This window comes from Pelodiscus sinensis, chromosome 4 (assembly GCF_049634645.1).
Source record: "Pelodiscus sinensis isolate JC-2024 chromosome 4, ASM4963464v1, whole genome shotgun sequence".
Classification (NCBI taxonomy): domain Eukaryota; kingdom Metazoa; phylum Chordata; order Testudines; family Trionychidae; genus Pelodiscus; species Pelodiscus sinensis.
This window is the reverse complement of record NC_134714.1, coordinates 80,290,069-80,303,560: the sequence shown is the minus strand read 5'-3', so window position 1 is coordinate 80,303,560 and position 13,492 is coordinate 80,290,069.

Sequence of the window (13,492 nt, the reverse complement as noted above, 5' to 3'; positions counted from 1 at the left end):
TACAGACTAACTCGGCTACCCCTCTGAAACTGTTATCATGAAGTTCACATGCATCTCCAAAGGTATTTCAAACTATCTCAACAATGCTGGAAAACTTGCAAGAACAGGCATTCTTGAAAGATTTTTGGTAATTCCTACAGCCCTTTGCTAGGTTTTTATTTGCATTCAGGATAATGCAATATGTTGAGTTCTGTGGATGTGAGCTGTAGGGTAGCTTGTACTGACTTGAATAATCTAACCATCAACACAGAATATTTTCTAAATCAGTACCCTTAGGGGTACTCGAGAGAAGTCTTGTGCGCGGGAGGGGGGGAGTTTAAGTCAACAACTGAAATTTGAAGAAAACTGAATTTTTGTTTTAAGTTTTAGTGCTTTATTATTTTTGTACTTTTCACACCCAAAAATTTCATCATCTACCCAGCTACGATGAAGTTGTTTAAACAAATGTGTTGTAATGGTAGAAAAAAATTTTGTGCATCTGAAAACTGTAGGTACTGGGGGGTACTTTTTTTTTTTGAAAAAGGGTGTACTGATAATTCTTTTTTTTTTAATGGATACTTTATAAAAAAGGTTGAGAAATACTGTTCAAAATGACAATTAAAGGTGACAGAAATACTCATTAATGCCTCATCTTTATGATGACAAGATATATTTTTTACTGCCCTGTACGGAGGTATATGGAGACATATCCAGGCTATGTATGATTTAGCAGGATTCAGAGATGAGGCAAAATTTAGGAATAGGTAAAATACATTCTGCACAAATTCATTAACCATTAAGAGAACAAGAGTCAGGCATGAGCAGGCCTCTGAGCAGATTTGGGCTGTGGTCTATATACTTCCAGTATGTTAGTCTTTAGCCCAAATAAGATGAATTACAGATGAGTCTCTGTAGTTCCTTTGTGGGAGTAGGCCTAGAAGAGCAGAACTAGTGATATTTAAATGTCATTTTTCTGTAGCCATCACAATTACAGTTGGAGAGACATTTCCCCCCAGTGTTTACAGCTATAATCATAATGCGTAGGCTTTGATGCTACAAGAAGCTTCACAAAGACTGAGCTCTGTGCCAATCTAAACCCCTATTGACTTCATTATTTCAGGAACAGGACACTATAATATTATTAATGATTCCAACGTATGCAAATTATTAATATTTATATGAAAGACCACCAGACACTAATTTAACCAGACGTTCTTTTATTAACCATAAGTTCCTTTATTAAAGCCAAATAATGTTTTATACAATTGTTGTAAATATGCCTCACTAAAAATAAGCAGTCACTACACCCAGTACAGAAACATCATACTCATAAAGCATCCAATCAGTACACTTACTAATAGACCAGACCTAGGGAAAATTGTTTCAACCTAGCACAACCCAGCATGATCAGGTAGGCTCTGACAAAGAACCCTGACATTCATAACTCTCTTTATACCCTTCCTCTCATTACCACTTTCACTAATTTTGTGAGAGTTCACCCTAATTTTCAGTTTTAATGCAGATAAGATTTGCAGCCTCCTTTCTCCCCAAGCAACAGGTGGAACCTCTCTGGTCCGGCACCCTGGGGTCCTCACTTGCTCTGAACAAGGGAATTTGCAGGACCAGAGGAGGTCCCCGCTACCCATTCCCCAGATCACCTTCCCACCCTACCGCTGGCCACCGGCAGCCCCGCTTCCCCAGCTCCTACCGGGCTGCTGGGCTGCTGCGACCCTGGCCGCCCAGACTGCCCTAGCCCTGCTATCAGGGCTGCTGCATCTCCAGCCCCAGCCCTGCTACTGGGGCTGCCACAGCCTTGCTGTGCAACTGGGACTCCAGTGCCAGTCCCAGCCCCACCACACTCCAAGCTGCCAGCCCCCTTGCCAATGGGGCTTCCAGCCAGGACTCCCTGGTCCAGGAATTGAATGAGGGAGTTGCTGGATGAGGGTGTCCCAGTTTTGAGAGTTCCAGTCTGTATTTCCTCCTTATCTGACCCTTCCATGCTTCCTACTAGAGTTATCATATTTGAACTTTCAAAAAAGAGGACATTCCTGAGAAGGAGTGTATTTGTATCAGTATCTACCAACTCATGTCATATTAATATGTTATATACTATATACTTACTGACCAGCATTTTTTTTGTTGCACCCAGGTTCACACAGGCCTTCATTTTAAGACACTCCTGGTATGTGAAGTGAGAAGGTTCCTTCTAGCTCCTTTTAGGACAGATTTTTTTTGTTTGGTCTTATTTAACACCATCTGTGGTCATTCCTATCTGCCAGAGTCTTTTCTAGATGTTGGCCCTTATCATTCATTTTCTGAACCTGATGTCCTTCATATACCATTCCTTATAACTCATTATTTTTAGTCCTTCCTTCTACTTGCCATTCTTTACAAAATATTTCCTTAACCAGACTTAAGATGACTCTAATTCTTTATTTTCATGGTTTTTTCCACAACAATGTCATATTTAGGCTCTTATCTTTCACTTCCTTTTCATAGATCTTGAAGTACTTGTGGTGCTCTGGGGCTCAACCAACCAGGAAGGGTTTTATTACTGTCTGTCTTGTAACCCTGGGAGCCATGGTGTGGTGCTACTTTAGTTCACAGCCATGACATCAGCTACCTGCTCCTGGTATAATGACCTCACCCTGGTTTCCACCAGCCTAGCCACTCCCAAAGCACTTATATTCCTGAGTTTCCCTGAAGCCATCTCTTCTGCAGTGATTAGCCCTTCTTACTATAGCACCCATAAAACTGTATCAAGTTCTCTGCTCCTTTTAAGAAATAGTATGCAATAACTTATGCGTTTAATTAGAGTTGACAAACCCCTTCTTTCAATCAAAGCACTGAGTTGTTATATTGTGAAAGCAAAACAAGTTTATTAACAAAAGGATGTAGTTAGTGATACAAGTATAAGAAATAAAACTAGAAATGGCTACAAACACATGAAAACAAAAATCAGATTCTAAGACTAAAACTTGATTTCAGCAAGTTCCAATCTTTGCCTAGGCTGGTTTTTAACCTATACTCAGTTCAGAGAGACTTCCGCCTTGGATGAAGGATTTACTGTTCTGTGATTTCAAGAGCTCTGCCCCCTTTGTCCTGGTCTACACTGAGGCTACATCTAGACTGGTGGGTTTTTCCGGGATACTGCCGGAAAAACTCTGCCATATCCAGGGAACGTGTTTGCTCTTCCACTTTTTTTTGCAGAATAAGCCCTGTATACCTCGATCTACAAGGAATAAGGGCCCTTCCAAAGAGTAGGCAGGGCCAAATGGCAGAAAAGCCTCTTCTGGAAAAGCACTCGGAAAAAGCTACACTAATTGCAGAGTGCAATTTGTGTACCTTTTTCTGAAAAACGGCAATACTATAGATCTAGCCTGAGTTATTTTGAAATAACCCCCTTATTTTGAAATAACAAGCTGAGTGTCCACACCACCATACCCGTTGTTTTGAAATAAGGGGCTGGTTATTTCAAAATAATAACTGCTGCTTTCCATGAGGAATAATGCTTATTTCAAAATAGTGGTAGTGTGGACACTCAATTGCTGCTATTTCGAAATAATTAGAGTCCTTCAAAGTAATTACTCCTCAGTGCTTCCTGGGGCTCTAAGTTGAAGTATCATGACCACATTAAGGGAGCCTGCCTCAGACTAACTTCAAGGCTTTCCTGTAGTGTGAACACGCTAGTTTCAAATAATTATTTTGGGAGTAATTTCAAAATAAGTTAGTTCGAAATAATTTCCTAGAGTAGACATGCCCTTTAGTTCCTCATGTCATCGATAAAATGGGGATCTCTCCTAGTTCCTGTAAAATCCAATAAACTTTTGCACTGCAATTCTTCAAATGTGTATACAGGCAGTCCCCGGGTTACGTACAAGATAGGGACTATAGGTTTGTTCTTAAGTTGAATTTGTACGTAACTCGGAACTGGCTCCAGATTCAGCCGCTGCTGCTGAAACTGACCAGGGGCTGACTACAGGAAGCCCGAGGCAGAGTTGCTCTGCCCCCAGCTTCCTGGAATCAGCCACTGATCAGTTTCAACAGCAGTTGAATCTGGAGCCTGGGACAGAACAGCTGGGGTGCTGCCGGGTAGGTCCCCCCAGGACCAACCCGGCAGCACCCCAGCTGCTCTACCCCAGTCGTCCACAACAAATGCCTGGTCTGCTGGGGGGGGGGGGACACACTAGCTGCACCCCCCCCCAGCATATCAGGGAGACCCAGAGCAAAGCCGCAGAGGTGGGGACCCCGCCGCCTCCGCGGCTTTGCTCCGGGTGTCCCTGATCTGCTCGGGGTGTCCCTGGTCTGCTGGGAGGGGTCCCCAGCAGACCAGGGACACCCGGAGCAGCTTTTCTCGCCCCAGAGGATGCAGTGGCGGGACCACTGCGCGTCTGGGTGGTCCCGCCGCCTGTGTGTTCCGGGGCGAGAAAAGCCCCGTTCGTAAGTGCGGATCCGACATAAGTCGGATCCGCGTAACTCGGGGACTGCCTCTACTTAGATAAAGTTTCTTTCCCCTGCTGACTGTAGACAGCACACTGGCGTCTCCCCTGCTTATAATTGTATGCAAATGCAATTGGACATGATCTCCCTGCTATCTCTGATATAAATGTTTATCAATAAACTGGTTATCAATTTTCCCTGATATGCCTGGTTTAAACACATTTTAGATGCACATTTCCTTAACATAATATGATTCTGTGTAAGTTATCTGTACATATATCATATATTAATGATGAGTGAGTTATTCATTTTCCAATGACCTATTACATACCATTTTTTGTATTAATATCATGACTGTAAGCGGGCGCGCCTCATGCCCTATGGGTGCGCTGTCCCGGGGCCCCATTCTGGGTCCTATTGCCCGCCCAAGCCTAGCTATTTTCCCCCGAACCAGTACAATGGCCGCTTTAAGGCAGGATCAGCATCTTTAATGTAGTCACTAGTTCTCCAGATAATATAATAGTCACCCCTTTCCATGACCCACTTCATGCCAGCGAGATGGGGCATAAGGGGACCCGGGCCTGCTCACTCCTCCAGGTCCCGGCCCAGGTCCCTAAGGGAGGTGAGATCACTCTCTCTCTTCTCCCTACAGTTGAGAGGGACACTGCTCAAAATGGGTCGACCCACAAGCTCCATGCCCTGCCCTGGGCCACTTCTTACTCACCCCCTTCCCTGCTTTCTTACTTCCTTGCCCGACCCCTGACGTTCAGCCCGTTATATCATGATTGCCCCGGTACTGGACCTACTCCCCCACCTTCCTCCCGTGCACTGCTCCATCCCCGCTCATCTCTCCTACTTCTCTCCCTTTGACCACCGGCGGGTCCCTTTTGAAGACCATGCAACAACGTCGCCCCGGCCACATGGAGTGCACACTGGCCCATCATACGCTCCCCCTCCCTTTACGTGAGGGAGGGGCCGACTCACCATGGCCGCTTGCCTTGGCGGCGCATGCGTGGGCATCTTGCAGCGGCACCGTCGCTCCTACCTCCTCCAGTGCAATCTCCAGCCCCGGCACACGGGGCACGACAGCTCCACCACAAGCGGTGCCTGTGCCTGCTCCCTGTAGCTGTGCCGCCGTGTGGGTTTCCTCCTGTGCGGCCCCTGCTTCAGGAGTGCGGAGCTTGTCAGTTCCATCACAATGACAGCTATGCATGAAGTACACTGAGTACGTTAGACATGATAAGAGTTGTTGACACAGAATACTGATCTGCCAATGAGCCCCTGTGTCACAGTGCTTCATAACAGTGAGTGTCATTGTCCCAATGGGAGAAGTGAAGTGCAGAGAAGTAAATTGACTTGAATCTCAAGATCATAGTATAAGCCAGCAGCAGAGCTAAGAACAGAATGCAGGCATAATTGCATCCTACTCTTGTGCCCTTTCCACTGGCCTTCAGTCCATGATGAGAGTATTTATTTAGCCTGGTGACAAATGCCTAGAAATAGCCCTTCCAGAACTTTTAACCTTGGGGAACCTACGTACAAATATTTCACTTTGTGCTAAAATTTACACAAATAATTAAAATGAATGACAGAATAAGATCTATCATTCTGCACTGCATATTCTTTGTCTTTCAAATTTGAATATGTAAATTATCTCATGTTCATGTTCATTGTCTTTTGTCCCTCAATTCAATATGTTGCACTTGCATCTTCTACTTTGGCTACTACAATTACCCTGAATATTCTGTATGGTTGGCCTCATTAATTCAGTCTCTGATTAATGGAGGAATGATACACTGGGACCCCACTACTTATTGACCCATCCTTTTCATTTTCATGGGAAAATAACTCTATTAACTAGATCACCACTTCACTGTTACCTTAACTATTTGGGAAACATATTAAAATCCACAACTCCAAATTACTTATTCTGATTAGAGATTTCAGCTGAAGGTTCAACATGACACTGGAGAAAAGCAAAGGTTAATATCACTTGTAAAAATAAATTTTACCACTCTTTATGTGTCAGCATTACTTGCATTATATGAATGCAAATCAACCATATGCATTAATGGTTTAGATGAAAGGGAAAGTTTACAACCTTTAGGGCAATGATATCTGTTATCTCTCATTCATGCAAACTTTTCTTCTGTGATGAGAGCTTTCTGTGGGTCATGTGATTTGTAGCACGAAAGCATAGCAAAATCTGTCAGCTTCCAACATCCTCATAAAACATTAAAATCCTTCTAAAATATAATTGTCCATGGGAATAAACTTAAAGCTGATCATTTTTAACCAGAAAATTTAAATATTCAATCCCAGCTTCATTCAAACGTGTAAAATCAGTATCTTTAAATGAGACCTTTCTGTGGGTCAAACTGGGCCAAATCCTGAGCTTCTCTCTCAAATTTTTATTCAGTCTTTAATCAAGCAAAACTTCCACTGAGTTCAGTAGGAGACTTGCATAAATACAGATTAAGAATAAGACCTCTCTTCTTGCTTGCACTCATGTCATGTATGTGGGTAGTGCCTAAGTGTTTGCTGAACAGGAGATTAAGACAGGACTTTAGATTTGGCCCATTAACTAAAATATTTTACCACTTTTAAAGTAAGTCAGCTAAGTATGCAAAGATTATTTCCAAATAAAATAATACATTTCATCTAAATACCCAAAGAACCCCAAAATATTTTACTGGCTTGAGTGATAGATCATCTATAGTGTAATTTCACCCATCACTGAAGCGTGAAAAAATGAACATATAGTTAAACTGCAGTGCGAATTTAAGGCAGAAGGGAATTAAGCTAGGAGACGTTTGGAAATGACACTGACGTTAACTCCCAGTGAAAAACTGCGAACACATTTGCGAACAATGCCCAGTAATCAATAATAACCATAATTTTTATCCCAGAAGTGTCTAGTTTCCCTAGTCAATATTAGGGCCCCGTTGTTTTTTGCCGTGAACAAACACAGCCCCTGACCAGGTAGATTTCTGTTACAGGGTATCAGGACACACAACGTTGATTCAACTTCTTATCTAGAGGCAGCACTTTTAGCAGTGACTGCCACTGTAATATATCGACATAGCAGTGACCAAGAGAGAAGAGCACCATCGACTAAATTAGCAAGTTGGACTAATGCCCCTACAGCCTTTTGAATGAGATCTATCTAGACTCTAGATGCCTTGACAGTACACTGTGATCCTTTTTTGCAAAAGTAGGTGTGTCATCCTTGGTTTGTTGGCCAGAATATGACTTGCACCCTGCTAACTTCAGCTGTTTCAGTTAAGTCAAGATTCTTCTTTGCTTCCTACATTGATCAGTTGATTACTGTGCACTATTAAGTAACTACTGTATTCCCTTCAGAGGTGGCTGTGTTTCAGAAGTGTTACAGTGACCCCAGTCATGGTGTCTGCTTTGTAAGGTGCACCCATTGGGGAAGAAGGCATTTCATAAATCTGAGCGATTATTTCAGGAAAGATACGTAAGTCAGCAAAGTCTAGTTGGTGTATGAATACTTCATTTTATTCTGCTTCTCTTATCACCTATAAGCTTTTCCTCATTAGTCTGTGGTCCTAACAAAAATGATTATAAAATAAAAAGAAAGCAGTGATCAGTGCCAAATGGCTGTCATTTTTCCTATTTTCCCCATGTACTAGACAGCTCAGCAATTCTTCCTGGTTTTGGGACATGATGCTTTGGGGATTTTAAAACCTATGAACTTTTAGATCTTTCTGTCTTGAAATAAAAAAAGCTTAAATCTCTCATTCTTGTTCAAAGATAAGTATAAGGCTCAATGTTCGGATTTTGTTACAGATTCTAAATGTCTCAAATCATCCTTGCTATCATGCAGAAGCACCTGTCTGAGACAACCCAGACTTGAAAATTGGGAGGAAAAAAACATCTTTTGGAAGAACTGACGGGGGAAGGGCATTATATGAATTTCCCAGTTAGTCAGTGATGAATACTTTGTCTCTTATCAACACTAAAGCAACCATATGACCTGCTACCCTTAGTGAATGGGTAGTACTTATGTCATGACCATGAGGGTTAGCCAGCATCACGAGGCATACCGGAGCGGTTGACAAAGGCTTCCCTTGTTGACCACTGCACGTCTAGACTGCCCCACTGTGACGGATCAGCTGATCGTTGGCACAGCATGGTGGCCATGTTTATTTTAATGAAGCGGGGATTATTTAAATCCCCCTTTCTTTGCCTATGCCAAAAAAACTATTTTACATGGCTCCGTCGACAGAGTCATGTAACCTAGACATAGCCCTGGGGACTAAGGGGTTAACTATGTCCCTTACCCAAACCAGGTGGCAGGCAGCCAATAGAAATGTAGGTAGGAATTTCAAACTGGGACAAAGGAATTTTCGTGTTTTTTTCTCTCCTTTGTCTCTGGAGTAGTTTCTCTCCAGCAATTGAAGGGGACACGATGTCTCCCTCTAAGGAAATACTCTTCACAGTCTGTAAGTAGGATAAAGTTTAGATAAATCTGTTTTTATTGTTTTATGGTTTGGGAAATGGGATTTGCATGTAAAAATGGGTTTTGCTCTCCTTTGTAACTAAGTTCCTGGCCCATGGTAAATTTCTCCTCAGTGAGTATACTATTTTGTTACTGTTCCATCTAGTTATTATGCTTGCAACAGGAATATTGTGGTCATAATAAAAGTTCTTTCTCTTTTCTTTTTATTAACCTGATATTGGTTAATGTTTGTGTCCTGTTTTGTACTTTAGGGGTGAGATTTCCTAAGTAGTCTCTCCCTGGTTGCTTTATTAATATTTGGGTGGTGGCAGCGGCATTTTATTCCCAAAATCTAGGTTGTTAAGATATTGGGGGGAAGCTTTATACCAAAGCCTGGTAGATAAAGTTTTGGGGTACTTTTGCTGGCCCCCAATTCAGCATTTATTGTGCCTGAGTTGGGAAGGAGGCATAACAACTTAAAACTAAAACACTTGCTAACATACCAGTTTGATACAGATGCTTTCATATTGCCAGAGGCCCAAAAGCTACTGGGGATTTGGGAATGTTTCATAAACACCACAGACTTATGTCTACTATGTATGGTTTACTAATGAAGATGATCACCAGTGATCTGAAGTCCTTTGTGAAAGTCCAGGATTTCACAGAGGACAATTTTTAGACACCATTAATGACAGTTTCCAACTAGTCCTAAAACCCCAAGAGGAGAGACAATTCTCAATTTAGTTGTAAGAGGAGCACAGTATCTGGCCCAAGAGGTGAAGAGAGCTGAACAGGTTGGTAATCGTGACTATAATGTAATTAAATTTAATATTGTAGTGGGGAGTGGAAGGGAAAGAACAAAGAAACCCAAGATAGTAGCATTTAACTTCAAGAAAGTGAATTATACAAAAATGAGGAAGCAAGTTAAATAGAAATTAAGAACAGTCTCAAGAGTAAAATACCTACATACTGCATGGAGATTTTAAAAAAGTCCCATAATAGAGGACTAAATTAAGTGTATACCCCAGATTTAAAAATATAATAAGAGATCCAAAAACCCTACCATAACTGAACAATACAGTAAAAGGTGTTTGAGGTAAAAAGGCATCCTTTAAAAATTGATAATTAAAATAGCACAGAGTATAAATTATGGCAAGTCGAGTATAAACATATACTTAGGCAGGACAAAAAAGAATGGGAAGAGCAAGTAGCAAAAGATACAAAAACAGTGGGGGGAAATTACATCAGAAGCTGGAAGACTGTCAAACTATCTAGGTGAGACACTGGATGATCAAAGAGCTAAAGGAATGTTCAAGAAAGACAAGGTCATTGCAGAAAAGGTAAATTAATTCTTTGTATCAGTCTTCACTGCAGAGGATGTAACAGATATTCCCATATCTGAGCTTTTCTTTTTAAGTAACAAATCTGAGGAACTGTTCCTGACTGAGATCTCTGTAGAGTAAGTTTTTGATCAAACCAATACATTTATTAAACAGTAATGAATCACCAGGTCCAGAGTTCTGAAGGATCCCAAACATGAAATTGCAGAACTTTGTAGCTACATGTTATGCAATCTATCACTTAAATCAGTTTCTATAGTAGATGACTGGAAGATAGTTAATATGACATGGAGTTTTTATTTAAAGACTCCATAGGTAATTGCAGGTTGGTAAGTTTAACTTCTATCTCAGGCAAATTGGTTGAATCTATTGTGAAGAACAGAATGATCAGAAACAGAGATGAACATAGATGAACACAATTTTTGGGGAACAATGGAAATCAAGACACACCAACCTATCAGAATTCAATGAGGGAATCAACACACATGTGGACAATAGTGACTCAGTGGATATAGTTTACTTGGACTTTCAGAAAGATTTTAACAAGGTCCCTCAACAAAGACTATTGAACAAAGTCAACAGTCATGCACTAAGAGTTCCTCTGATGGATCAAATCTGGTTAAAAGAAAAGAAACAAAGGGTAGGAATAAATCGTCAGTTTTCAGAATGGGGAGTGTTACATAGGGATCTTGCTGTTCAACATATTCATAAAAGACCTGAAAGAGGGGCAAGAAATGTGGTTGCAAGGTTTGCAGATGATACAAAACTACTCAAGATAGTTAAGTCTAAAATGGATTGGAAAGAGTTAAAAAAGAATCTCACATAACTGGGTAAGTTGGCAATAAAATGACAGATAAAATTCAATCTTGATAAATGAAAAGTAATGTTAATTGGAAAACATAATCCCAATTATAAATCTAAAAAACAGGATCTAAATTAGCTGTTACTACTCAAGAAAGTGATATTGAAGTCATTGTGGATAGTTCTTTGAAAACATCCTTTCAATGTGCAGCAGCAGTCAAAAAACAAAACAAAACAAAAAACTATCAGGATGTTAGGAACCATTAGCAAAGGAACAGATAAAATAGAGAAAATATCTTATTGCCACTATATAAATAAACGTTATTTTAATATCCTGAATTATGTGTGCAATTCTAATTGCCCCCAGTCAAAAGAAAGAGATATTTGAAATGGAAAAAGCATAGAGAAGGGCAACAAAAATATTTTGGGGTATGAAACACCTTCCATATGAGGAGAGATTAAAAAGAGCAAGAATTGTTCAGTTTGTAAAGAGATGACTAAGGGGCACTACGATAGATGTCTGTGAAAGCGAGAAACACCTCAAAATTTGGGAAATTGTTCATTTTTGTTCAGGGCCCATCTTGAATTTTAATATTTCATTTTCCCTCAATTACATTTGCACACCAAGAATTCTGATTTTGTTTCAGTCAAGAGCCAGCTTTTCTGTTAATAGAGCATGATAGAAAAAAAAGGTTATACTTCTCTCCTTGTTCTTCACATACTTGAGAGGGAAAACAGAATTGCATGAAGTCAGGCATAAAGGAGACATGAAGGGCTTGCTCTGATCTATGGTGTCTGCTAGAATTGCTCAACTAGCAAAGTGTCCTTTCCTGTAGGTACACTTGCTGGGTGTATGCACGCAACACAAGACTGCAGCTGAGGCCCATACTGTGTAGACAGTAGGCATCAGCTCTTCTGTGTGAGCTTCCTTCCTGACAGAGCTGGCAGGAACCTTGCTAAGAATCTCTTAACTGGAGATCACTCTTTGTAGCTCTTCCAGGTAGCATTTGCCAGATTTTTAATATATGTTGAGTAAAATGAAACCTGAGAAGCCGTGGACTCCTCTTTTCCTCTTAGAAAGAAATTCCACACGTCTTACACAGCCAAGTTTGCCATTTTACATCTCTCTGATTATCCTTGCACCATGTGATGTGCAACATCTGTTCTTTCACCAATTAGATGGTTTCTTACTGATAAATTAAAAACTATTCTAATTACACTCGATAATGGAACTATCAGTCTGTGTTACTGAGGCAGCGCAGGGATGTAATTAGTTATTGATATAAAAAGATCTGTTTGGACTAGACTTTGGTTTGCTGTCAGCTTCTGTAGGATTTAACAGAACTTGTATGTTGCTTGAAAGAAGCTACAGAGCTGTATGTCTCTCTAGTGCTAAAAGATACTTTTAGGAGTCGGACCTATTAATCTAGTCAGATACTTACATCATATTCATTGCTACTGTGGAAGAACGACTTGCACATGTACTTGGAGGATTTATTGCTGTGAGTGGCAATGCATTATTTATGTTATCAAAATATCTACCTTTGCACGGTTAATACAAGAACAAGTACAATAGAAGCCATTAGAAAAGTCAGACTTTACTATTACCTGGGCAAGGTATGTGTGTGGAGCCTTGGCTTTGGGGCCCTGGAAAGAGTGGGGCCTTGAGCAGAAAGGGCAGGCTGAGGGGGCTAGCCTCCCAAACCCAGCTCTTAGCACCATCGTGATTGTACCACATTGAGGCTCCAGTGGTGATTTAAATTGCCAGGACCCAGGACTGCTATTCCCTTTGTCTCTTCCCCCTCAGCAGCCTTGTTTGCTAGTCATTACCACCCCCATTACCACACATATCATCTGTTTTACAGAGACAACTGTGCATCCAGATCAATGGAGCCATGGAAGAGACCCAATCGCATCACAAAAAATGCCCAAGAGGCTGAGTGGATAACAGAACTACACATGCATATTTGCACAGTGCCTAGAACAGCGAGGTCCTGCTCCATGTTTTAGAACACAAATTAAAAGTAACTGCTGTCCAGCCCCTATTCTGCAGATGAAGGCGAGGGATAAGTACAACCTTGTCCTAATGGATTCTATACTACTGTACTTTAGGGCCCCCACATGTTTTCCCAAATTCTTGACCATTCTGGCTACGTCTAGTCTGCAGGCTTCTTTCAGAAGAAGCTTTTCCGGAAGAGATCTTCCAAAAAAACTTCTTTCAAAAGAGAGTGTCCACACTGCCAAAGTGCATCAAAAAAGCGATCTGCTTTTTCAAAAGATAGTGTCCACACTGAATGGATGCTATCTCGCATTTAAGCTGTGATTGCTATCGACAGAGTGGCCACCAGGACACCTGTGCTTTTTCCTCTTTCCTCTTCTTTCGAAAGAACTCTCTCGTTCCCATCCACACATGCCTTTTTCTGAAAGAACTCTTTTAGAGAAAGGCTTTTTTCTCATAGAAAGAGGT